This window comes from Notolepis coatsorum, assembly GCF_963971535.1.
Source record: "Notolepis coatsorum genome assembly, chromosome: 13".
NCBI lineage: Eukaryota > Metazoa > Chordata > Actinopteri > Aulopiformes > Paralepididae > Notolepis > Notolepis coatsorum.
In genome coordinates this window covers 44,785,776-44,809,332 of record NC_140177.1, presented here as the reverse complement: position 1 = coordinate 44,809,332, position 23,557 = coordinate 44,785,776, and positions in this window count along the sequence as shown.

Genomic DNA, 23,557 nt, shown 5'->3' with positions numbered 1-23,557 from the left:
GGGATAATGAGGGGGTAACCGAATAAACCCCTCCTTCCCTCTTTTCTGATTGGTCGGGGGGTTTGGCCCTCTATCATTCGGTCCTACCGCGCTGATTGATCAGTGTGGCACGGGGTAGTGAGGGAATTCCTCACTACTCCCTGACTCCTCGCCTATCATGGTCGGTTGAGTTATGGGATTCCCCCCGCCATAGAATACGTCACTGGGCACGTTTCTATTGGTCGCTGACTTTGGGTCTCGACATGTACATAGTGCTGGCCCTGGGTGTTTCTGATAGGAACCATGCATGGGCTTGCGCGCCTTGGTTGCTCATCATTGAAACAGCGTTTTTATGGGGCAACTGGGATGGAGTTTGTCTCTTCCGAGCGCCAGTTTACTAGGTTTGTCTCGACGAATTCTCATTCATATCTGGGGGATGTTAACGGAATAGATCAAAGGATAGGTAGAAGGGTCTCACGCCTTTGGGGTGGGCCACCGAGCGTGGTACGAAGGGGACTGTCTGGGTGGCGCCCTCTATATTGGACATTGGACATTGGCAATCTTGAACTGGCGCTGCTGTGATGGCTGCCTTTCTGATCGCTCCGACGAGACTGTGCTTTATTTTGTTAATTTTTATAGTATTAGGAGTTTTATTTGCACCAACTGTTGGTGCATTATATGTGTATGACCGTCAGTCAATCATTGACATTGGATTAAGGAAAACTTACCGTTTGGATTGCTCTCTGGATCGGATCGCTGAACAGCAGAAATGGCCTGCCGAGATCCTTTGTTATGCCGGCCACGGACAAAAACCGCCGCGAAGACGAGGAAAGAGAGCCGGGGTCCGGAACAGACTGAGGTCCAAACGACACAGAACCACATTGCCCAGCATATTGTTGGCCAATGTGCAATCGATAGGAAACAAATTGGACGACATCAGAGCAAGGATCCAATTCCAGAGGGACATTCGGGATTGTAACGTCCTCTGTTTCACAGAAACTTGGCTGAGTCCAGATGTCCCGAATCATGCAATAGAACCGGCAGACCACTTCTTCGTTCTACGAAAAGACCGGACGGCATTAGAGTCACTAAAGAAGAAAGGAGGCGGCATCGCCTTCATGATAAACAAGGAGTGGTGCGATTTAGGCAACACAAAAGAAATGTCTAACCACTGCTCCCCAGACCTGGAGTTTATCACGATAAAATGTCGACCCTTCTTCCTCCCAAGAGAGTTAACGTCCATCATCCTCATCGGAGTGTACATTCCACCACACGCGAACACTGAGGTCGCACTTTCAAAACTTCACGACGAGGTAAACAAACTCCAGGCAGCTAACGTTGACGCGGCCATTTTGGTCTTGGGGGATTTCAACAGCGCGCGTCTTAAAAAGGTGCTGCCGAATTTCTATCAGCATGTGACCTGTCCCACCAGAGGCGAGAACATATTAGACCATGTATACTCGCAATTTAAGAATGGGTACAAGTCACAGGCTCTTAGTCCATTCGGTAAAAGCGATCACGCAGCAATTTTTCTTTTGCCTAAGTACAAACAGTGTCTCAAGCGAACGCCGGTGGTCTCGCGAGAGGTTAAGCGTTGGACCGTGACGTCAGTAGAGTCACTCCAAGCAGTGCTGGGAAGCACAGAATGGAGTGTACTCCGTGATAACACAGCCAATATTAACGAATACACCGAAACGGTGATTGACTATGTCTGTACTCAGGTAGAAGTAATAATCCCCACCACCAAAATTAATATCTACCCAAACCAAAAGCCCTGGGTAGACAAATCCGTCCGTGAGGCTCTGAAAGTGCGCACATCAGCATACAACACCGGGCTGGTGACAGGCAACATGGAAGAACACAAGATGGCAAGATACAACGTCAGGAGAGCAGTAATAGAGGCAAAACGGCGTTACAAGGATAAAGTTGAACTTCAGTTTGAACAGGCTGACTCTAGAGGCATGTGGCAGGGCCTCAGAACAATGACAGACTACAAAGGAACCCCCCTCAAACTGAACAGTGACATCTCCTTAGCAAATGATCTCAACTCCTTCTATGCGAGGTTTGAGGCTGTGAATAACAACACCAGCCTACAAACCACGGCAATGGGGGGGGGGGGGTCTGCTGATGGAGACTCAGTGTTCAGGGTAACAGAGCATGAGGTGAGACGGATCTTTAAAAAAGTGGATATCAGGAAGGCAGCAGGACCGGACGGCATCCCCGGCCGCGTCCTAAAAGTCTGTGCCGACCAACTGGCCCCGGTATTCACTGACATCTTCAACCTGTCCTTGGAACAGGCCGTCATCCCCACCTGTCTGAAGAAGTCCACCATCATCCCTGTACCCAAAAAATCTACGCCCGCTTGCCTCAACGACTACCGCCCTGTAGCCCTCACCTCCATAGCCATGAAGTGCTTTGAGAAGCTAGTGAAGGGCTACATCTGTTCCTCCCTCCCAATCAACCTGGACCCTCTGCAATTTGCATATCGCCCCAACAGGTCCACGGAGGACGCCATAGCCCATGTGCTGCACACAGCAGCATCACATCTGGACAAGAGGAAGGGGAACTATGTGAGAATGCTGTTCATCGACTACAGCTCAGCATTCAATACCATAGTCCCCTCCAAACTCATAGCCAAGCTCAGGGACCTGGGCTTGAACTATGACCTGTGCCAGTGGGTCCTGGACTTCCTGACGGGCAGACCCCAGGTGGTAAGAGCCGGCAACTGCACCTCCTCATCCATCACGCTCAACATAGGGGCCCCCCAGGGCTGTGTTCTGAGCCCCCTCCTCTACTCCCTGTACACACATGACTGCGTAGCACAGCGGAACAACAACACCATCATCAAATTTGCTGATGACACAGTAGTGGTGGGCCTGATCTCTGCCAACGACGAAAGGGCCTACCTGGAAGAGGTAGAGAACCTGTCACAGTGGTGTCAGGAGAACTGCCTCTCCCTGAACGTCAGCAAAACAAAAGAGATGATTGTGGACTTCAGGAGGTCGGGGGTCAAGGACTACAGCCCCCTCAGCATCGACGGGGCACCAGTTGAGAGAGTGAACAGTTTCAAGTACCTCGGAGCCCACATATCCGAGGACTTGACATGGACCACACACATTGACAGTGTTGTGAAGAAGGCACGACAACGCCTCTACTTCCTCAGGCGCCTAAGGAAGTTCCAAGTCAGTCAGAAGATCCTTAGGAACTTCTACTCATGTACAATAGAGAGCATCCTGACCGGCAACATCACCTCCTGGTTTGGGAATAGCACTGCACAAGACCGTAGCAGACTACAAAGAGTGACACGTTCAGCCGAACGCACAATTAGAGGGGGGCTTCCCACCCTCCAGAACATTTACAACAAGCGGTGCAAGGGGAAGGCTAAGAGAATTATTAAGGACTCGAGCCACCCGAACAACTGCCTCTTTGAACTGCTGCCGTCAGGCAAGCGATACCGGAGTCTTATGGCGAGCACAGAAAGACTCAGAAGGAGCTTCTATCCCCAGGCCATCAGGCTGCTAAACGAACAATAATCGCTAAACGAACAATAATCACTATGCAACAACCATCAAATGCACACAGCACACACACCCACACGCACACACACACTCACTCAAACAAACAACACACTGCAGCACCCACTCTCCACACTTTAGATCACACAAACACACTTACACTTTATATTTATTGATAAAGGATTTGCACTACAACTCGTACACCTACTGTGAATTGTACCTAAACTGCACCTCGTCCATTTATGCCTTGCACTATATAGTATTGTATATTAGTACACTGCACAGTATTGTATATTGTATGGTAACTACGTCTACGAACATTGTACATATGTCTAAACTGAACACTGTGACCTCTTTTTTTTCTTCTAATTTTTACTATGTTTTTATTTCATACTTATCTTGTCATGCACAGTCTCTGGAGCGCAACAGTAAGAAGCATTTTGTACAAAAGTATTCTGTACTTCTGTATGACAACTATTAAAGAAACTTGAAACTTGAAACTATATTTACAGGGGTTCTCAACCTTTCTGCTGCCAAGGCACCCCTGTGTTCAATAAAATATTCCAGGGCACCCCTACATACAATAAAGACTTTTCCGGTCCTGTCTTTTTTGCTACAATTATGACAAGTGCTTGCTTTCAAAATAATGTTAATTTAAGAAACCGGGAAACACATTTGTAATGCAGTACAAATAATGCAGTTATTAACAGTAATGCATTATTAACAGGTCTGCTGCTGCTGGCTAATAATGCGGTCAATACGTGGGGAGATCTTTGACAAGGTCAAAAATGGCTTAGTACTGTTGACATTACACTGCTTGTAGTAGTAAATCAAATAGCATATTTCTTTAAATAAAATTACAGAAAATTATCACTAAAGTGCTATCTGTTGCAGCTGCACTCTTTTCCATAAAATAGCATATTTGGATAAGTGTGACCATTTCTCAAACTGAAAATCATGTTTTCTTTTTTAAATACAGAAAAGGATCACTAAAGTGCTATCTGTTGCAGCTGCACTGTTCTCCATAAAAATAGCATATTTGGATAAGTGTGACCATTTCACAGAAAAGGATCACCAAGTTACCATTTCTCAAAAAATATAAATAAATACAGAAAATAAGCACTTGTTCACTCAGTGGACATTTCTAGCTCAATGCGAGGTCTGCTGCTGCTGGCTAATAATACGGTCAATACGTGGGGAGATCTTTGACAAGGCCAGTGTTGGGAAAGTTCACTTTCTACATGAACTAGTTCAGTTCACAGTTCACAATTTTTTAAATGAACTAGTTCAGTTCATAGTTCATAATTCAAAATTTTGAACTAAAGTTCATGGTTTCAAAAATGAACTAATTTAGTTCTTTTTAGTTCTTTTTTGATATATATATTTTTTGTATATAGATTTTTCACGTACAGTTACTTACATTACAAAAACACACATTGGGACAATGGAGGGGGGGGTCCTCCAGTTCATCTCTATGCCATCATCCACACCATAAGCAAGCAAAAACTAAACAAAAAGAAAAACAAGCAAAAAGGAAAAGCAAACCAAGACAGGCACTGTACAGTATTGCACTTGCCTCGAGCCCATTCACATGTAGACATATATTTACACCCCTCCTACCCAACCCCCCCCCCCCCCCCCCCCCGAACCACCTCCAATGTACAGTCCCCCCCCCACCTACCCAACCTCATCTACCCAACCTCCTCCAATGTACAGTTTCTATGTCAAATGTATATAGGCCTACTCTCTTTTCTGGACTCTTTTTGTATCACAAACAGTACTGTATTTGCAAATCTGGTATGTCATAAATGTATAGATGTAGCAGTACTGTCTATCTGTATGTCATGTATGTCCTGATTAATTGAAAATGGGGGACCCTGATACAGTACAGCTCAATACATACAATTGTTAAGGGGATGCAGACCAGAGAAAGACTTTCGTCTTGTTTACATCAGGGTCCCCCATTTTCAATTCATGACTGAGCTGTACTATACTGTACCCATTCTGCAATATGTTAATAAAGTGTTCAATCAATCAATCAATCAATCACTTGGCCCCAGAACCTGGATAAACACTTAGATTCCCAAAAGTAGTGATAGACTGTAGGTACCCAGGTCTGTTTGACATTTCAAACATAAAGGAGATATTGAACGGCCCATTTTGTTAGTTATTTTTTCAATACGTTGCTGCAAACTATTATTTGTAAAAAATATTGAACCACACAGACAGCAATCAGAATACTGGCATTTCCATAACGCTTTGCCACCGCGCATTCAGTCCACACTGCAGCTTTCATCTCTACATTATATTTTCAAAAACATGAGGAACAACTTTGCTTGAATTGTCTTTATTATGAAAACTAAAACAGGACGTTTGCATATTCTCAATGTTGCTGTCGACGTTGTCGCGTCGATGTGGGGACTTGCTTCTTCAAACCGGGTGGACAAAGTTTACAGACAAACGTTAGATTGTTTCCGTCTGAGTCAGTACTGACTTTAACGTTAAACTATTTTAAATCCCCAAGCGCCGACATCTAGAGGTAGAGTTCTCTGAGCTCCTGCTGCTCTCGACCTGCTCCTGCGCAGCTCTCGGCTTCTGCTCGCAGATTCAGCTGTTGTTGTGATGAGTCTGATGACGTAGCAGGGGGTGTACAGGCACGTTGCCAGATCGGTTGGTTTTCCACATCATTTTAAAGCCTGTTTACGGTGTGTTTTAACTGGGTTTTCGGCTGAAATACATATGAAATCTGGCACATCTTTGAACGCCGTTATAACAGAGTGCTGAGAATGAACGCACTTTTGAACTCCGTTACACAGCGCTGAGAATGAACGCGTTCTCAATTACGTTAATTTAGCGGATAATCAGTACGTTCAGTTCACGTTCGCCCAAAATACGAACGTGTTCATGAACGATCGTTCATTGAACGCGTTCAGGTACATCACTGGGCAAGGCCCTATATTTTGTTTTCAGAGCTGTCATGGATGAAAAGCCAGCTTCACACAGATATGTGGTGCACACCTTAACTGCTCCATCATGAGATACTTGGTACTCAGCACCACGCTCTCCAGGTGGTATCAGATGAGATTTCAATGGGTTCTTCCAAGAGTTTGGATGGAGATGTGTCAGGAAGCTTTGTCTCAATGTTGTCTGTAAAGTTTTTTTTAATCCAGAGTAATTTGGTGATCCTTTTCTGTGTTTTATTAAATAATGATTTTTAGATTTTGAGAAATGTTTTTATTTATTTATTTTTTAAATCTCAAGGCACCCCTGGCAGCTCTCTGAGGCACCCTAGGGTGCCGCGGCACCCCTGTTGAGAACCGCTGCTCTATAATGTTTTGGATCGACACGCGTACCTACCCCCCTCCTAAGGGTTGGGGATGGCGGCGTGATTAGGGCACGGGACTGATTCTGGTCACGCCGGTCCAGGTCAGTTAACCCGTTGTCCGCCGGGGCGCAGATCTGCTGTTCTGGGACCCTGAGGGACTTGTGCTTTTTTCGGGGGGAAAATGCCGGGTCGGCCCGGGTGTTGCAGGGTTTGACGTTATGGAGATATTCGTGGTTGTGTTACTACGTATTACCCCTCACTGTTGCTTGGTCCATGTTGTGTTGTACCTTGCGCTGTGCTAAGGGAGCCTGGTCCTTCTCCATTCTTTTTCGCCCCTCTCTTCTTCTGCTTAAGCATGGCTGGGAGGGGGCTGTTGAGGTGATTCTTATGGAACTCCTCTGGCAGCCCTGTGTACGTCCCGGTCCGCCGGGCCCGGTTCGAAATTGTTTTCGTTAACTCGTAGGCCTGGGTTAAACCCTTTTTGAAAACTGAAACACTTGTACTGCGGTATAGCCAGTGTATACCCGCAGTTGTGTTTTGGAGTTTTTTCTTGAGGGGTTATAGGAACAACCGCCTCATATTAGAACCAAGGGGGTGGTTGGTTCCCTGGTGTGTTGGTAGCGGAGTCAACTCTCGGGGTGGGCCGGGTTTGGCCCCGTCTACCTGTGAGTGTGCCCCCGCACTTTTCATGACGTCTGCCAATCATGTCAGCCTTCTCTGCCTCGGCCCCTCTAGAGAGTCGAGGGGTTTTTGTGGAGGCTGTGACATGGTGCACAACAATGCCAGCATACGCCCCTTCCGCCGGGGTGCTGTTTCAGCAGACCCCTTTGGCGCCTGTCTAGTCTGCAGTGCTCCAGGCTCAGGTCGAGTGGCCTGTTGCTTGGATTGAGGGATCGACCTCTTTTGGGGGTCGTCTCCCCGGTGCGCTGCCTACTCCCGCTGTGGGTGTAGCCTCTTGAGTGCTTCGAGCTTACAGCCATACCAACCTGAACACGCCCGATCTCGTTCGATTTTCGGAAGCTGTGTAGGTTCAGGCCTGGTTTGTACTTGGATGGGCGACTGCCTGGGTATACCAGGTTCAGTGAGCTAGGCGGCGTGCTATAGGGGGGAAGGGCCTGCTCTTGGATGGGCCCTGTCCGAATACGCTGGCGATGCGGGGGCGGTGTCACTAGTGACCGCCTGGTGAGGTCTAGATGCTGTGGCGGCATTGGCCTCTCCAGGCCCCCCCCTTTTTTCCGGGGGGGTCCAGTCCCTTCTGGGTCTGGGTCCTCCTTCGCGCTCCGCTGCTACGGCCTTGCCACGGGGTTGGGCTTTTGCTCTTGACCCTGTGATGTTAGTTGTAGTAACGGGGGTTTGTTCCTTCCGTTCGTTCCCTAGTGGCATGCGGGTTGTGCGTTTGTGTAGTCGTGGGTACGCCCCACGGTCTGCTCACCCTGTGCGTTGAGTTGCTGAAGTCTCCTCTTCGCGCAGTCGGATCCGACACCCTCCCGTCCTCCGCTAGGTTCTGATGGTTGTGGAGGGCCTCAGCAGGTGCATTTGTCGAGCTCCGCTCTGCTCAGCTCCTGTGTTGCAATAGACGCAGAGCGGAGCTACACGATGTATAACGTACGGTTATGTATATAACCATAGTTATATGAGTGTAGTGACGCTCTGCGTCGGACTCACTGAGGACCCTGTGATCTTGCCTTGTGGTGAAAGACTTGGGAAGGAGCTGATGGTATGGCCACACCCCTGCTTATGTAGAGAGTGGATGGGGGTGTAGCCAGACAGATGATGGTATGTAAAGGTGCATGTGAGAATTTATTCAGTATCAATACTGGATATGAAGAGTATTGCAATAGACGCAGAGCGTCACTACACTCATATAACTATGGTTATATACATAACCGTACGTTTCAAGTACCTGGGAGTCCACATCACAGAAGACCTGACATGGTCTACACACATAGATTCTGTGGTGAAAAAGGCGAAACAGCGCCTCTATCACCTGAGACAGCTAAGGAAGTTCAGAGTATCGGGGAAGATACTCCACTCCTTCTACTCCGGGGCTGTAGAGAGCATTCTTACTGGAAACATCACTGCCTGGTTTGGAAACAGCACGGCACAGGACAGGAAGGCACTCCAGAGAGTGGTGCGCTCAGCTGAGCGTACTACGGGTATTGCACTACCACCCCTGCAGGACTTATATAACAGGAGCTGCAAATCCAGAGCCTGCAGAATAATGAAAGACCCTCACGAGTCACCACCCCAACAACAGCCTGTTTAAGCTGCTGCGGTCAGGCAAGCGCCTACGGTCACACGCTGCAAGAACAGAGATACTCTGACTCAGCTTGTTCCCCCAGGCCATCAGAACACTGAACACTGAACTCTCCACTCACAAATACACATGAGCACACACAGACACACACACACACACACACACACACACACAACACACACACACACCACTCATGCGGCAACCGGTAAAAAAAAATCACTTTAAACAAAATGTCACTTTAAAAAATTGAATCTTTAGAAACACTTTAAAAGAAGGAGGTACTGTATAGTTTAGATACATTAAGAGTTAACATTGTAAATTGTATATTGCATAGTAGTGTATATAAGAACCAGTTTCTCAGGAACCTAGCATGTCTTTTTTTTTTACCATGCATATCTTGTGTCTTATTTTATTTTTTCGATGCCTATTTTATTCTATTTATTATTGTATTTTGCACAATAAATGCGTTGCGGGCAAGACCACCCGCATTTCACTGTATGCCCTGGTATGTATGCGATAAATAAACCTCTTGATTCTTGATTCTTGATTCTTCCAGGTAAACAGTCATTTCCTGCGGAGAGTTGAATTGGGTTGTCAGTCAGAAGGACAAACTTAAAAGGGCAAATAACCCCGGAGGAGACATAGTGGAAGAAATATAACCCTACATACACCATACACACATGCACGCACATGCGCGCACACACACACACACACACACACACACACACACACACACACACACACACACACACACACACACACACACACACACGCACACACACACACATTTAGAATCTTTATTTATGTCCACATAAAGACAATGTTTAAAGGACACAAATATTATCAGCCTTCCCCACCATACTGTTTGGCATTACTTTTTAATTGCTCACCAGGAGGGGGTCTGATGGTACAGTGAGTGCGGAGGTTGACATGACATCTCTGTTGTCTTTCTAGTTATTTATTCAATACATCTTCCTCATGAAAGCCTGATGTCTCAGTAATGGTTGTCCTCTGTGTCCTTTGGGATTTTGATGAAGACTGTTTGTCCGCCGGCAGTATGAGAGAGTGGGAGGTGGGAACAGACTGTTAGCAGGGGCACTGGTAGCGCAGTACCTCTGTCATCTGTGATGTACTCCATTATGGAAAGTATTAAACTTGCTTCAAATCCGAAGGCAAGTGGGAACCATCAGTTGGAGCAACAAAAATACACAATATGCACAACACACAACTACTACTCAGCACTGAGGTTTTTATGTTGTCTTCATTAGGCAATAGCAGCATGGGCTAATAGCTTAAACATTTTATTACTCTATTAATTCATTAATTATAGATTGTAGTGGGAAGGAAATATGAACAGATAGCCCGCAGCATAGATGCATACATTAGTCTGATAGATGGTGTTATCACTTGGTCTACAATCCCACTCACGCTTTTCTTGTGCAGCGCACTCTTAATGTAGCGTGAAGGGCTTCTGTGATATAATCATGATTTCTGTTTTCCATTTATTAGTCAAATTCCAATCCAATTTGATTAATGTATTGAAAATAGAAGAAAGAAAAACTCAATCAGTAAGCTGAATCAGTGCAGTGGACACAAACAAAACCATCAGTTACAGTCAAATACTTTTGACTACAAATACTTTTTGAATAGTGACCATCCCTACTCTCTGACGCCCTCCTTTTACTCCTGCGTAATTATGATTCGATTATCAACCCTCTCCCTTTGTTTATGTGTGTGTGTGTGTGTGTGTGTGTGTGTGTGTGTGTGTGTGTGTGTGTGTGTGTGTGTGTGTGTGTGTGTGTGTGTGTGTGTGTGTGTGTGTGTGTGTGTGTGTGTGTGTGTGTGTGTGTGTGTGTGTGTGTGTGTGTGTGTGTGTGTGTGTGTGTGTGTGTGTGTGTGTGTGTGTGCGTGCGTGCGTGCGTGCGTGTCCTAGTGTTATAGTTAATAGTCTAGGCCATGTATATGAACTATTTGGTGAGGTGCTTTCAGATGACAGGTCAGTCTGCTGAAGAAGAGGGTCATAGTTAGTAAGATGCACTACTGTTCCAGGATCAGCTACACATATTATTTATTATCATTGTTTTCTGCAGTATGTCTGTTGACAGGTCTTGCAAACACGATCTCTCCGCCACTATTAATACCTGCTTGTGTGTGTGTGTGTGTGTGTGTGTGTGTGTGTGTGTGTGTGTGTGTGTGTGTGTGTGTAGGTGTGTGTGTGTAGGTGTGTGTGTGTGTGTGTGTGTGTGTGTGTGTGTGTGTGTGTGCGTGTGTGTGTGTGTGTGTGTGTGTGTGCCACTATTAATACCTGCTGGTGTGTGTGTGTTTGTCTTCCCACCTCCCCCTCCTGCAGGAGATGTTCACACCAGAGTGCAAGTTCAAGGAGTCTGTGTTTGAGAACTACTACGTGATCTACTCCTCCACCGTGTTCCGGCAGCAGGAGTCGGGCAGGGCCTGGTTCCTGGGCCTCACCAAGGAGGGGCAGGTCATGAAGGGCAACCGGGTGAAGAAGACCAAGCCCTCGTCCCACTTTGTACCCAGGCCCATCGAAGGTACGCCGAGGCTTGACGACTGTGCTGTTTTGTTTTGGGGTTTTGTTTAGTTTTTCTTTTATGTTGAATGCAAAGCACCTCTTACTGTATGACTGGCAATGTCACTCGGTCATTCATTCAATCAGTAATTCAGTAATTCACTCACAGTTGCAACTGTCCACTAGTGGCAACTCACAGACATGGCACTTTGTGTAAGACCAGTAAGACCACAATTGGAACGTGAGTGCAGTCAATAGCTCCCACAACATTGGGGAAGCCGACAATGTTAAAGAACTCCTGCTTTAGGAAATTTGATGTATCTTGCCACTCTGCGAAGAATGGCTGGTACAACATCCGACATAGCCCTGCTGATGGATGGTTGTGATAGTCCAGAGGCACCTGCGATATAGGTGTCTGGAAGGAGCCAGACGCAAGAACCTGGAGTGTTGCCAGGCATTGCATGGGATCTCTAGGTTGCAGGCTCAATATCATCCTTGATTTCATTGAGTAGATCAAGAATTTCTTGAGCTGGCAACCTGTGTCTCCGGATGATTTCGGTCTCGCTTAAATCAAAAAGTGATATTTTCCTTAGAAATATTCTCTCACGAGCACGCCTGGCATTACTGCTGCCATGATCACCGGAGACGCTGGCCATGACACCCCTTATAAATGACTGTTTTTGCAATGAGGGTAATTTCCATAGAAAGGGCCACATTTTCCGCCCCTATTACCTCATTTAAATACCCACAAATAACACGGACACACAGACGCAATGATTATGGCAACGCAGTTAGCACAGTATTTCACCCTTTGCGAGTGCTTTGTGAATAGCAAGTTTTGTTTTGGGGTTATTTGCACAGGCATAGCGCAGAGAAAAAGAAGCGCAATCCCTTCGCACCATAGATAGGAAGCGTTGTAGGCTTTACAGGGAGCTGTGGTACAGATTTACCAGCACAACAAACACACATCGACTGTGATATTGGTAAAATCTCTCTCTCTCTCTCTCTCTCTCTCTCTCTCTCTCTCTCTCTCTCTCTCTCTCTCTCTCTCTCTCTCTCTCTCTCTCTCTCTCTCTCTCTCTCTCTCTCTCTCTCTCTCTCTCTCTCTCTCCTCGGACCAACAAATAGGCAGTAGCGAACTTAATTACGAGAATGTCAGTAAAATGTGATGGTTTTCTACCTAGAGCTTTCATACCGTGGTGTTGAGATGGTTAGCCTTGTGTGGGTGCTCTGTGTCAGCATGTCTGCATGTGTGTCACTGCTCTTACACAACGTGCCATGCCATTGAGCTGCCACTAGGGGCAGAGTGGCTAAGTGTGAGTGAATGAATGAATGAATGAATGAAGGAAGGAAGGAAGGAAGGAAGGAAGGAAGGAAGGAAGGAAGGAAGGAAGGAAGGAAGGAAGGAAGGAAGGAAGGAAGGAAGGAAGGAAGGAAGGAAGGAAGGAAGGAAGGAAGGAAGGAAGGAAGGAAGGAAGGAAAGAAGGTGAGTGAGTGAGTGAGTGAGTGAGTGAGTGAGTGAGTGAGTGAGTGAGTGAGTGAGTGAGTGAGTGAGTGAGTGAGTGAGTGAGTGAGTGAGTGACATTTCCGGTCATGACATTTCCATCCCCCAAAAAGTATGATGAGTTCTGTTTGCATGTCAAACTCATGAAGAATCGATGTGCATACAGCTAAAATGTATATGGTCAGATGAATTACAGAATGAGCTCTTAAACAACAGAACCCGTTCACCTTGATTTGGTATTGATAGAGGCAGAACTCACCTCACCGTCATCCATCTAGTGTCTGATAACACGGGTGTGATGAAGTGTGCGTTATCAGTATAATTAGATTACTGTGCAGTATTAATACTGTCTCTTCTTTGCCGCTTCTGTTATCTATGAAGGCTTATATCTCGTTCAAAGAGGAGATTCCTATTAACCTTGACACTGGGGTCTCAGTGAGAACTGTTGTACATAATGGTTTACTTCACAGCATCTGTAATGGGGTTGTGATGAGGGCATTGTGTGAACATCATTATTATGTAAAGTCATGTCAAATCCCATGTCCTCTCCTTCCCAGTCTGGTAGAATTGCGCCAGCCTTACTCTGTGTCTCTGTCTTCCCACCCATCTCTCCATTTTCTGTCCTGTACCACTGCTTCTTACTTCTCTCTTCTCCTGGCCTTACTCTCCTCCTCTCCTCTCCTCTCCTCTCCTCTCCTCTCCTCTCCTCTCCTCTCCTCTCCTCTCCTCTCCTCTCCTCTCCTCTCCTCTCCTCTCCTCTCCTCTCCTCTCCTCTCCTCTCCTCTCCTCTCCTCTCCTCTCCTCTCTTCTCCTCTCTTCTCTTCTCTTCTCTCCTCTTCTCTCTTTTCTTCTCTTCTCTTCTATTCTCTCTTCTCCTCCTCTCCTCTCTTCTCTTCTCTTCTCTTCTCTTCTCTTCTCTTCTCTTCTCTTCTCTTCTCTTCTCTTCTCTTCTCTTCTCTTCTCTCTTTTCTTCTCTTCTCCTCTCCTCTCTTCTCCTCTCCTGCAGTCTGTATGTACAGGGAGCCGTCGCTGCATGAGATAGAGGAGAAACAGCGCTCAAGGAAGAGCTCAGGGACTCCCACCATGAATGGAGGGAAAGCTGTCAATCAGGACTCCACATAGCAGAAGGGGGAGGGTCTTCCAGCTGGGGGGAGTGGCATCCTCCCAACCCAAGAGGGAGGAGCCACAGGAAACTCCCTGAAACCCCCAAAACATGCACCACCATGCCCTCTGTAAAAGAGAGGGAGTTGCCGCAACAACAATGAGCTATACTGTACACCCAAGATGACAAAACAAAATTGAACTCTTGCCTGTGAAAATCTTTTAGATGAATTATTATGAAGATACAAACAAATAATAATAAATAAAAAAAACATTTTCGATCAGGACTTGACCTACGTTTTATGCAAAAAAAAATGAAAAAGAGAGAAAAAAAGCTGTGACAAACAAATGAATGGTGGTCTCTCTTCACACAAATACAAAATATCTATCATTTTCAATGCTGTGAAAAATTAGCTTTAAGACATGTTCTATTTTCATGCGTTAATATATATATTTTTCTCCTCTGAATGCTATGGCACTCTCACATGCTTTATTGTGTTATCGTTGTCAATAATAACCAATATTGTTGTCATTGTTACTCTGTTGTTTATCTCACCATCCCAGTTAGTACCACAGTTATTATGATTTCCCTTTTTTTTTGGACAAAATAGTTTAGAGAGGAAAAAAAAGTGTGTTTTTATCGCGAAGCTTGACCGTGAATGCGCTTTCACACTACATACTCTGGTGTGACGGTATGGGGACTGAATGTATACGAGAGCTCTCTGTGCTGGGCTGCGAGGGGAACGACCTGGCGGATGTGGGTGGGATGTTATTTGCTCAGGTGTTGTTCTGTAAATGTGACTTATATTTGGACATGGCGGGACAGACGGGGATGTTCCCTGTCCTCTGGCGGGACAAGATGGACACAACCGATATAGATTAGAGAGGCGTCTCAGAATAGCAGACGACGACGGCGGGCCTCGACGTGGAAGTGGATATTGAGCAAAGTTGTTTTCGCTTGGTGAGCGTTATTAAATGGTATTTTCTTTCCCTGCGACGAGGAAAGACGTGTTCAGACCTGACACCAGTGAAGTGGTGTTCTTATCAGAAGTGGAAAATAAAATATGTCTAGCGTCAGCAGTATGCACCACGGCGCCGGAGGTCATTATTGCATCTGTGCTTCAGGAGATACAGCGGCCATTCCCGGCTGTCGTACTGTATGAGCTATAAGCTGTCGTACTGTATGAGCTATAAGCTGTCGTACTGTATGAGCTATAGGCTGTCATACTGTATGAGCTATAGGCTGTCGTACTGTATGAGCTATAGGCTGTCGTACTGTATGAGCTATAGGCTGTCGTACTGTATGAGCTATAGGCTGTCGTACTGTATGAGCTATAGGCTGTCGTATTGTATGAGCTATAGGCTGTCGTACTGTATGAGCTATAGGCTGTGACAAAAAAACGTGCTGTCCCAAATATAATATATAACAAACAGCTTTTTGAACTGTATGAGCAAATCATGGATTTCTAGGATTTCTGTAGTTTTTCTTTTTTTGCAGGAAAGTCATAGAGTTTGTTGATTTGGGGAGTTGCTTTGGCAGGCCTAGTGGTGGAGACTTTTGTTTTGATAAATTTCCAAGAGCTTCTCCTCTCGTTGTGACCTTCCTGGTGAAAGGAGGCCTAAATACTTCACAGCCTGGATGAATAGGGCTGTTTTGACTGTTCTTACCTTCTTTACATTTGTTACTCCTAACAATGATGTCAGTCGATAAGACTCTCCTGCCACTATTGAAGTAGAACTTCTTATTGAGGAACCAGTTCATCTTGACCAGGATGGCAGCCAGATTTGGGAATGATGTCTGTCCTTCCCCATGGGTCTAGCTCGCTGTTTTGTTTTCTGTGTGAGCTGGCACCCCGTCTGGTTTCCATTTCTCCTGGTTATGTGACCCATGAAATGAGTTGTTTTGCTGAATTGTGGAGGAAAGCTTCCTCTATTTCATAAATCAACGCTACTGGAGTGGCTGTATAAACAAAGGGAATAGACTGGTACACTTAGCTGGCAGTGAACACTCCCTCACCTTCCAAATCCCGTCCCTAATATACAGAGCGGTTGTCAACCGCGGAGCAATCCCCTATTGGTTCGTTTAACTCAGGAAGTCCTACTCTCGTCCAATGAATGAAATGCCAGACATTAAGTGAGCTGCCCTTTGTCCAGCACCCAATGCACAAAGCCTGGTCAATGGCGCAGTCTTTTGGGAGGTTGGGGGTGGGGTTGAAGGAGGTTTGGGGTAAAGATGGTACATCACAGCCTGGCCAGGGCATGGAGGCTCAGAAAGGAATATTTACAGGGATGTGCGCAAGTGGAGAGAAAACATGAATGCTGCATGATGGGGAAAACACTGAGAGTGGATGTTAGATTGTATTTATTTTGGGGTGGGGGGGATAGGTTACTAATTTTATATGCAATGCTATAGATTACTGTTCTATTGGCCACGTTTTTATGGATCCCTCTGTTCTCCTAGTTGGGCACCATATCTGTGGTATGTTTGTCGGTGGCGGGTGGTTTTGCATTACACAGAGCAGGCTACAGAGCGAGCTGCTTTCAAATGAGTCTACCTGGATCCACAGCTGGTACAAGTTGCCTATGATAAAGAACTGATAGCAGATGAGTTCCGCAAGTTCCTGTATCAATGATAAAAATATATAATAATTGAACACTGAAAGATGGAAAATGAGACCAGCATTATAGAGGTTAATGTTTTTTATACTGTATGAATTTATATTGGGTGCAAGGAGGTACCTGTTGACTAAAAGCAATGCATGAACAACGGGTGTACTCTACTTCAACTGTCGGAGAGGGAAACAGAATGATGTGGAGAGGGGATGAAGAAAAAGTGATGATGGTGAAGGTGAAAGTTGGTAAATGTGGGGGAAAAGGAGGTGTAAATGACAGCACTTTGTGACATTGCTGTGCGGGAGGGTAAGCGAAGGCCTTGATTGTATGTGATAAAGGATACTTTATTTATTTTCTCTGTTTGCAGATGATTTCACCGTATTGGAACACACTCATATTATGCATTATGAATTGTGAGATGAAAAAAAAATATGCATTGATAATAAAAATCAGAATGAAGTTAGTGATTGTTTAAGAATAAAAATATGTTATCAAAAGCTTCCACCCATTCGCTGTGTTGTGTTGATCATGTTCGACTACACGGCAGTGCACGGTGGACGAGCCATTCCATCCTGAACTCCTTTAGGCTGCAGTCTCTCTCCTCAGTAAGTCACAACGGGGGCGAGCAGCCAAATAACCGGAAAAAGTTAACCCACGAGGGAGTCTTTGACCGCTTTATCCGTCCACTGCAAGCTTCCCAAAAATCCAATCTACCCCCATCTCTCAATTCATTGAGAGTAATTTCTCACATGGCTCTCAGAGGCCTCTAAATCTGACGTGGACAGTGCAGGGAGGTAACTGGGCTATCTCCGCCCCCCCCTTTCCATGCTTTCTCTCTGGGTAAGGGGAACAGAAAGCAACCCGGGTCTCCAACAGGCCTACAGCTCCAAGACAAAGGGACAAGAGACAAGAGGTGATGGTAGGTACAGTAAAAGAGGGAGAAAGAAAGCGATAGAGGAAGAGAGTTATCTCTAATATCTAATCATCGCACACACTCTCTCACTCGGTATCTCAATGCGATGTGTTGAAAGAACACAGTGCGCTTTGTCCCCAACTGAAACAATACAAAATAATGTGTATTAAAGGGGCACAATGCCGATTTATTTTGCACATAAACTCACACATTTCCCAAGGCTTTAACCTCTGTTTTGCACACATTAATTTAGTTTGACAGTTATTGAGTTAGTATAAATATCTCCTCCTGTGATGTCATCAGAGGACACACTGAATCCTCGTGTTGTGTTAATTACAGCTCAATGAAATGATGTAGATGAAAAGAATAGCAATCCCTATTTTAATCCTGTACAAACTGCTCTTTTTCTGTCTCCTCTTTCTCACTGCACGCACGCACGTGTGCGCGCACACACACTCCCCCAGACACTTTCATTATGTCATTGTTATGTTTTATATTATTTAATTATTTCTCTGTCACATCTTTTAATTTCAAAGAAAGTTCATTCCCCAAAGGCACTCACTCCCTGATGCAGTAATCCAGACTTACAGAGAGGCACTTCAAGGTACATCGGCAGGCACTGATATACCTGTACTGTTTAACTGTGGTGCAGTACTGATATACTGTACTGTTTAACTGTGGTGCAGTACTGATATACTGTACTGTTTAACTGTGGTGCAGCACTGATATACTGTACTGTTTAACTGTGGTGCAGTACTGATATACCTGTACTGTTTAACTGTGGTGCAGTATTGATATACCTGTACTGTTTAACTGTGGTGCAGTACTGATATACCTGTACTGTTTAACTGTGGTGCAGTATTGATATACCTGTACTGTTTAACTGTGGTGCAGTACTGATATACCTGTACTGTTTAACTGTGGTGCAGTACTGATATACTGTACTGTTTAACTGTGGTGCAGTACTGTCACATACTACTGTGCAATTAGAGTGATACGGCCCCCAATATCATAACCAGGGTCACGTGTAGTTTCATGCATCCTTTATCGCTGCTTAATGTACATCACATTGGCCTGTCGGGCATTAACCCTTAGTGTCCTGTTGTCCTTTACTGCATACCATTTGATACAAATCTAATACAATTTAGATTTAAGGACACATTGGAAAACAATGTACAAGAATGAACACAATCGATACTCAATTATACCTATAGCAGCTCTATAGGTCACTCTGTCGGGTTGATTTGCAAAAATGTCCCCCACCCTCTAGAAGCCACATGTTTTGCCCAGAGCAAGCTGAAATGTGGAGGTCAAGTGTGTGTGTGTGTGTGTGTGTGTGTGTGTGTGTGTGTGTGTGTGTGTGTGTGTGTGTGTGTGTGTGTGTGTGTGTGTGTGTGTGTGTGTGTGTTAAAAGAACACACAGGAAGCTTCAGTTTGAAAAAACAAAACAGGCTCAGCTGATAAGGTCCCTTGGGAGATAGTCGTCAGAACAGGGTTAGCTGATTAGACAGTATAAGACTTGAACGCCACCCTGCTCTCTTCTCCTCTCCTGTTCTATCTGCTCTGCTCTCCTACCCTGTCCTCTTCTATCCACCCTCCTTTGCCCTCCTATTCCATCTACTTTCTCCTCTCCTGTCCTCTCCCCTACCCTGTACTATCCTACCTTGTCCCATCTGGTCTTCTCCTGTTCTCATTTTCTCTCCTATCCTCTCCTGTCATCTCCTGTTCTCCCCCTTCTACTCTCTGTACTTTCCTCTCCTCTCTCCATCATGTAAATATGGAACAATGCAGAGGATCAACCTCCTGCCTTAGCTGTGTGCCTCCTCCTCCTCCTCCTCCTCCTCCTCCTCCTCCTCCTCCTCGCCTGCCTTCCCGTGTAGAGAAAATAACCTTGGATTTGGCAGCCCATTCCCATCCTCCATTTGTCTGCTGTATACGTTGCATTGATTATAATGCCCACAGCTGTTTATAGTTATACGCTTGAGTGAGATTTAAAGGCGAAGATTCGCCTGAGATGATATTCCAATGACTTTAGACAGGTCAGTCGATATTATTTTGTGCACAAAAAAAATAGAGTCTAGAGAAGCACAGGTTAATCTGTGATGTCATCAAGATACAATATATGGAGCGGCTCCACTGTACTGACAATATCCATTTTGGACTGAAGCAATATGAGAGTGCCATTCCACCCGTGATGTTATTCAGTTGTTGTGCTGTGTTGCATTTCTGTTTGGTTATTTAATCTCCAGTGCTGACAGTCAGATACAAAATGGCATTCTACAGAGAAGTAGGCTTGTAAACAGAAGATCACTGGTTTGAATTCCCAGACCTGTTATGACCCCCACCCCCCACACATCATCAAGACAATCTTGACTTCATTGTTTCTAGCTATGTTTGTATATTCGCAAATGACTGTCAAAGATAGACCACCGCTACACTTCTGGTATTTTGAGCTCATTGGAGAGAGCCTGAGTCTCCTGAACACAGAGAGACCAACCCCAAGTCGATCGGCACTTTCGCGGCCGACCTATAGTAATTTTTTCACACCTACTCCCCAACCAGTACATGTGCAAATTGCCCAGGGAGTCTTTCTCTTCATTAATTTGTTCCCCCCGTGCTCCCTTCCCCACTCCCCTCACAAGCTCCATGTAACACGAAAGTGGAGTGGTTTATGATCAGGAGAATGGACCTACAGTATCTCAAACCCCACCCTGTTTTCTTGATCCTCCAATCACAGTTGTTGCTTTTTAAGGCGTACATTTTGTGTCCATCCTATTCCGTTGGCTTTAATTAAATTTAAGAAATAAAACACTGAAAATGCGGATAAACATTTTATATAGCCCATAATAAAAAAGTTCTACTACATTTGAATCAGCGAATATTCGTAATGGCAGACCACCAAAGGGAGCACTGGAATTGTATCTATAAATATCCTCAAATGTTATTGTCCACATAATAATAATAATAATAATAATAATAATAATAATAATAATAATAATAATAATAATAATAATAATAATAATAATAATAATAATAATAATAATAATAATAATAATAATAATAATAATAATAATAATAATAATAATAATAATAATAATAATAATAATAATAATGTCATGATGGAGTAAAATTGTGAATTCTAAAACGTCTTAACGATAAATAAATAAATAAATAAATAAATAAATAAATAAATAAATAAATAAATAAATAAATAAATAAATAAATAAATAAATAAATAAATAAATAAATAAATAAATAAATAAATAAATAAATAAATAAATAAATAAATAAATACATATATATAAAGTAAGTTTAACTCTGTGCCAATACATTAAGCTCGATTTCTGCAGTGTGTACTAAGATAAGTTATTTAAATGTATCATGCTGGAGCAGGCACATTAACAAGAATTATATATATATCCTCCTGGCTATTGATCATATTCACACAGTGGCCATTTTGCTCTTATGTCGAATTGGTCATTTATATGGCATTTATGTCCAAAGCACTTTACAACTTATGCCTCACATTCACCCATTCACTCATACATTCACACACCAACGGCGGAGGCAACCATGCAAGGCACCAACCTGCTCATCAGGAGCAGTTAGGTGTTAAGTGTCTTGCTCAAGGACACTTCGACACACTGCCGGGAGGAGCCAGAGCCGGAATCTAACCGGGTACCTTCTGATTACCAGACGATGCTCTTACCTCCTGAGCCACTGTCGCACCCATGTTTCAACAGAAAGATGAATCTTATAGATACAGGCCTGAGCTGCTGGGACTCATATATCTTCTCCTTGCTCAGCCTATATAGAAATCCCTGCAGCGAAGTAGGACATTGAGTTCTACTCATTAAAAATAATTGGTCTTTGTTCAATTAAGATCTTGGTGATGCTTCCTTTGATCTGACTGGCTTACAGGTTTCTACCGTCTTTTAATTCCTCAAGCCAGCTGTAGCTGTACAGAGATGGGGAAAGTATTTGATAATTGGTCCTAATAATGTGTTTATTTCCGTGAGGAGAGGAGGGGGAGGTGAATGACTGTATGGGTGTGTTGAATCAAAGGCATGGTTGTACTGTAGCTCAAGAGGACGCCTTGAAGTTACATGCTGCCGCAAGGGAGAGAAAAGATGGCACAAGATGGCAGTGGAATTTTAATCTTTCTCTCTCTCTCTCTCTCTCTCTCTCTCTCTCTCTCTCTCTCTCTCTCTCTCTCTCTCTCTCTCTCTCTCTCTCTCTCTCTCTCTCTCTCTCTCTCTCTCTCTCTCTCTCTCTCTCTCTCTCTCTGTGTCCATGGCACTATCTCTCTCTCTTGCTCTCTTTCTTTTGATATGTATCCCTCTTGTCTTGTCATTTGTAGGGAAACAATGTCCAGGCACGCACTCCAGGTTTTTCCAAATTTATTGGCAGCCTGTAATCATGACGTTTTGGTGTGAACACACCTTCTTCAGAATGGCTTGCATGAAGCATGAAGGGTAAGTGACCCTAGTATATACAAGACAAACAGGAAGTGACAACATAGGAAGTGACAACACATTCCCATAAGAGATCTACAAAAAAGTACAAAAAGTACAAAATACCACTTACAAGCACAACCTTTTCAGAATATGTAAATCAAAAAGAAGCATGCAAATAAAAAAGAAACATGTAAATCACAAAGGGATATATCTATATATATTTATATATATTTTATACAGAGTAGGCCTACATCTTAAACTCATGACCCATATAAGCCATCTTTCAATTATAAATATAAAGAATGATAAATGAAAATAAATAATAAACAATCTAATGAAATGAAATAATCAAATGAAACAGGTCAAAACATTTTCCTCATTGAGGCCTCTAGGCTCTAAACAATCCAGATAATGAATATAAAAGCATTCCCTTTGTAGCAAGAGCCTGTCTCTGTCGCCGCCTCTTGGTAGAACTCTTCTTATAGAACATTTGTGCTCAGAAATTCAATTTTTAAAACATCTTCTTGTTTTTCCAACATAGTAAAGGTTGCAAGGACATTTAAGCAAGTAAACCACAAAATCAGAATTACAGGTAATCCGGCCTCTAACAGCGATACTCCTACCTGTACTTGGTTGTAAATAAAATTTCTCTTTAATCATGCCATGAAATTGGGTACAAGACAAACATGGAAAATTGCCATTTGGAATATTAGCCATAAAATGGGATTTTTTTTTGGGAAAATCTGTTTTAACTAACTGGTCCCTTAAGTTAGGTTGCCGTTTGTAGAAGTATTTGGGTGGTTCCTGGAACACACCTCCGATATTAGGATCTGACTTTAAAATGTACCAGTATTTGTTCACAATATCACGCATATCTCTAGAAATAGGGCTGCAGGTGGACACCAATGCTACTGAGTTGCTTTTTACTTTATCTTTATGTGTAAAAAGGGATTGTCTGTTTATTTGTTTAGTTTTATTAAGAGAATTCTCAATAAGGGCCTCACTATATCCTCTAGATCTAAAGTTCTGACAAAGCTCCTTGGCTTGTGTACCCAAAAATGTCATCTGTATTACAGATACGTTTATCTCTCAAAATCTGACTAAATGGAAGGCTCCTCTTGAGCTCTGGTGGGTGATAACTGCTATAATGGAGAAACGAATTTCGATCAGTCTCTTTTTTGAAAACTTCGGTATGGACAATATTGTCTCTCTTTTTCACCAATACATAGAGGAATGCTATGGAATGTGAATTATAATTCATAGTAAACTTAATAGTCTCTCTCTGAGAGTTGAGAAACAAGTGGAACTCTTCCAGAGCCTCTTTAGTGCCTGACCCAGGGGCGTAGCTGGGGGGGGGGTAGCTTAG